The sequence below is a fragment of the Teleopsis dalmanni genome, chromosome 2, assembly GCF_002237135.1.
Source record: "Teleopsis dalmanni isolate 2A chromosome 2, ASM223713v2, whole genome shotgun sequence".
In the NCBI taxonomy this organism is placed as follows: Eukaryota; Metazoa; Arthropoda; class Insecta; order Diptera; family Diopsidae; genus Teleopsis; species Teleopsis dalmanni.
Genome location: NC_051847.1, coordinates 157,837,248 through 157,842,514, shown reverse-complemented (window position 1 = coordinate 157,842,514; position 5,267 = coordinate 157,837,248).

Here is a 5,267-nt window from a genome sequence, read left to right as displayed (position 1 = left end):
AAGTATCTGCATCGGTGTATCTGTGTAGTGTCTGTGTCGGTGTCGGTGGCCAAGTTGCTTATTTTATAAAAGCATCTGAGCAGTTCGCTCTGTGCTCATATATTAACGTTCCTCACTTGATTTTCACTCAAACATTTTTATTGTTTTTTGAGTGAAATATCTGCGTATGCGTTGCTGATTTGTATCTATGTGATTGTATGCGCTGTTTCTGTTTTCTTTAAAAATATCTTTATCGTTTGAATTATTGTTGATAAGCAATTTTTTCCATTTATTGTCCGCAGATAAGCCTCGCAATGATGTAAGCTGCGGTTGGCAGCGACAATAAAAAAAATTGCAAAATTTTTAAACTCCCATAAATTCAAATGTTTGACAAATATAACTCAGGTATACTAGAGCAGGGTTTCTCAAACGTTACAGGTCCGCGTCATTAGCACCATCAAAAAATGTCACAGTTAACGATATTATTTTGGGAAGATATTGGAACTTATTGAAGGTATTCATGATCTTGAGTGAAATCAAATTTAGGCTAAGCCTGTATGCACGATAAATGGCAGATATATACGATATAGATTATATTATTATTATTAAGCCTTGCTTTGCGTCACATGATTCCAAGCTGACTCTATACTGGGCATAAGCTATTTACAAATTGCCTCCATATTTGCCTTCTTACTGCCAGTTCTCTGAGTTCAACAATTTTGATGTATGATCCGCCAAGTTGTGCAGATTAGCTGTTAATTTCGTTTAGTGTTGATCTATAGATAATGTGTATATATAAATTTATTTTACTCCACATCCAAACCGTGTGCCAGTTTTCATGCTTAAAGTTATCATCTGTAAGTTGGGTAATAGTTTGATTTAAGATTGACAGCTGATTGGCCTATCGCATACGATTCTGCTGTTGGGGCTGCCAACTATTGACTCCAGACAGATAACTTTTGTTTTGACAGTACTCTTCTTGTGAGCGGTGCCGGTGGCCACTTATAGTTTTTCCGCCACCAACTCTTTTGCTAATCCTAGTTAAGGCTTGCAACTCCACCGACAACCTAAGTCCTCGTGTTATATAGTGTTTAGCTCACGGGTAAGGGTTTTTTAAAGCAGTGACCTTCTGCTGACTGTTTAGTCCGCGACAGGTATTTTATTTCCCTTCTACCACCTGAAAAAGGAAAAGGCATCCGCTATCCTCCACCTGCGACGCGTCTTCTTCTTTGGTTAATACTTATTATTATAATAATTTCGATAATAATAGAATATTATTTAAGTAATGTCAACTTTCATTGCAATTATAGAGTGATGTACTCTGCTAGTTTCAATTAACGCCAAATAACAAAGTAAACATTAAATAAAAAGATAGTAAGGTATTAGAAAAATTAAAACTGAGAAGATATTTATTCATTTATCGTATCCATAAAAGCAGTTCTAAATAGGGCAAAGTTCACATCTGTTAACATCGAAGTTTCTTTAAAGTTTGATGTCAACTCGTTCATACATATTTTAATTAACCAAAAAGTTATGAACTACTTAACTTCATAATCGTCATGCATAAATCGTCATAATGATACTCTTTTTAATGGAAATAAATTATTACACTTTTTTAATGAAAAAATACAATGTATCTATGACATGTTAATATCCATTATGCATAATTTATAAAAGAAATTAAATAGATAACATTTAAAGTGGGGTCACTTAATTACAGTTAATTAAGTAGTGTTCTTTATTCTTTCAAATGTAGTTTCGGAAGAAAACATATAATATTATATTATTGATATTAAAATATTATTTATATTATTTTTACTTTTTAAGACATTAAAACATATATCATTGTGAACCTTAGGCACTACTATATAAATTTTTACAACTATTATTTTTAATACTGAAATACCCGTAGTACATTACAAAAGTTTATTGTTATAGATTATGATACAATGATATATCTGTGATCTTAATTCATTCTTTTTTATTTTGAAAAGTCATTGAATTCATCAGACACCTGTGACATCTGTGATGTTTTGATGAATTCCATAATGCCCGTTCATAGGGCACAACGCTAAAGTGTCAACCTTTTGTTTCAAATATTGATTATTGATCTTATAGTTGAACTGTGTTGTTATGATTTTAATTGTCATAACTGAGGAATGATTAGTTGGTTACAGTGGCAGGCCATTATATAACTTCCATATACATCAATTAGCGATTTTTCGCCATTTTGCTACAACATTCGTCACAAGAACTCCTAATATAGAAGAGTAGAGACTAAATCCATCCCGTCGAATTTAGATAATTTAATAAGTCTATTGTCTTTACCGAGGAACAGTGTGAAAAACTGTCAAAGAAGTATCTTTTTAAAAAGCTATTTCTTTTGCACGCCAAAGCCAGAGAAAATGCTTTATAATTTCTTTTTTCTGTACGTTTCTATAACTTCTGCAGTGAGGATAATAAGAAATGCACAGTTTCTCTGTATGAGTTCCTATACACCAATGACCAGAAAGAGCTTCCTTGCAGTGTTCACGCGATTTCTTTTGATCAGTTCCAAGGATCTAGTTGCACATGACTTAAGTGGTTTCCATTTGTTATTGGCAGATTGAAGAAGGTAGAGGTATCCTAGAGGTAGGTCTCTAGGGTAAAATGAACAAAATACTTAATATTTTACAATTATTGCAGACGGATTAATGAAACCGCTTCCAATACTACTTGGAATATCTTTGTTGGTAAATTGAAGTTTAAAACCCACCAGTGACATCATACACCTTACAACAAGGCATCTCATATTGTATTGTTAATATGAAACCGAATTGTTATTTCTAAAGTTAGAAAAGTTAACAAGTTACCACTTGCATCTCTCTCTATTAGATTATATTTCTATTTAAGTTGTATTATATTATTCTCGATTCTAATATCATCAAACAAGTCAAAAATTGAATTGTCGTTCCCAAACTTTCCTTTAATAGCTTTAACCAACCAGATTACTTTAGTGTGAGGAATAATTTCTTAAAAAGTTTATATCTTTATAATAGCAGTAACGTAGTCCAAGCAATTAGATCTGGTCGCTATAGTCACCATAGACGCATGGAAGGAATACCTGTAGTTCCTTTTTCTAATAATTTTGTAAGCTAATAAGTGATTATTTACTTTTAATTTCAAAAAAAATTTTCATAATGTTGATCTTGTTCATATGGTGGTTTACAGATATTCGTCTTTTAGAATTTAGATAACAATAGTCTTAACTCTATATTAAATAAACAGTTGTGGAAGTTTTTGTAATGGAGTGCAGAATGTATCCTAAGTTTAATTTTTTTAAAATAATGATAAAATAGTAAGTTATGAAACAGTTGAGATGTTTCCTCTAGTATTTTTTCAAAGGCCTTTATTTGGACTGCAATCTCACGGGTGTAATCTTTTCAAACAATGTTCGCTTATCAGATTGTATTAGCATCAAAAACCTTCAATATTAACAGTTTAAAAAGTCATGGAATAAGTTTAAAGTCCAAAGACAATCCAAACAGGTAATTTCATCATCAAAAATAGTGATAGTTTTTTAAGCCTAAATCACTGCTTAACTCAAATTAACCAGCACTTATAAAAAGTTAAATTAAAATACTCTTACATCTGACGATATGAAATGCAGATTAAAATATATCTACTCAACTGATTTGCCTGCGATTGTCATACAATGTGTCCAGTAAATCAAAGAATATTGTTAGGTTTGTCAATAACAATAATTTATTTCTAGGTTGGCTTAAAAGACTTTTTCCAGGGATTGTAAAAAGGATCTATTAAAAAATCTATTAAAAAGATATTATTAAATCTATTAATATCTATTAATAATTCTAATGAAACGAAACTCGCAAATTTTATAAACTATTTATCGTGTTTTATGCAATTTTCATGAACAATTTACTGAGTATTTTCACTGAGTACTGATTACTTATTATTATTATTATTACGTGGGTATATGCACTGCAACCTTAAGATCTATTGTAACCCTGCTGGACCTAGAGTGTTTCTCTAAGTTCGATTACCTCGATAAATCATAGTATAATTCCTACTTTAACTAGTCAAAGCTCTTCAATCTGTAATATTTCTGTTCCTAATACTTATCTCTTTTGTGCATTAATGCAGTTCAATTTAGAAGTATATGCATGCCGAGACTCATCGTCGATTTGACAGAATCTACAACTAGTATTCGCATGTATCTCTAGTTTCGCTAGGTAGTGTCTCAATCTGCAGTGTCCTGTTAGGATTGCTGTGATAATTCCTGTCAATACCATCAAACGCTTTTTTGAAGTCAATAATAAGGTTTAAAGAAGTTTGGTATTCACAGCATTGTTCTACTATTCTACTATTCTACTTTATCATTTTTCTTATCAAGTGATATGTTTTTTGCAAATGTGTATATTAAAATAAAATATCAGAATAACAGTTTCATGTTGTTCAACTTAAAATCATGACATGATTTTACCTAAATGGTGGTAATTATTATCAGACTATCAGCTATTGTGCAATACAATATAATAATCAGACTATTACTAATTATAGCAAATGTGTTTATGTTCCAATATGTGTGGACTATGATTCGAAGACAAAACAGATAAATAGATAGATTCATAAATATTTGCAAATTTATTCATGGCAGTTACTGCAGGGTACAACATTTTTTTATATTTATCGGAAAGGTGCGATAACCGACATGAACAGACAGCAACTTTAGTGCATTTGAGTAACACGTGCTCCCAGTTATTTGCACCCAACGCTGAATCAGTTTGAAAATTGCATTGACTTGCTGAAATAAATTTTCTAAAAATATATTTTAAATAAAAATATTGTTCACAGGAAATACATAATTAAATAAAACAACTACAAATATATTCGAAACTGTTCCATAAACTCAAGGCAACTTATACTCTTAAGTAAACACTCTAATTGGGGCTTCTGGGCATGACTGCCAGCCTGTCTATGTTGACGAAGTGTTGATGGATATATATATGTAGGTATATACATGTGGATATATCAAAGCATTTATTAAGTCAAGTGAATATACGTATATACGTAGGTATATTCACTCAATATTAACAAAAAGCAAAAATTACAATTTGGAAAAGTTTATTGAGCGCAAACTGATTGAACGATCTGTGCAAACCCCAACAGACTGAAGTGGAGCGAAGTGGTTGCAGCGCTCATGTAGAATGGAATATGGAGCATTTTAATTAATTGCCATGAAAATTAAAATTACATATATATATGGATCCAGTTGTTCATATTTGGTA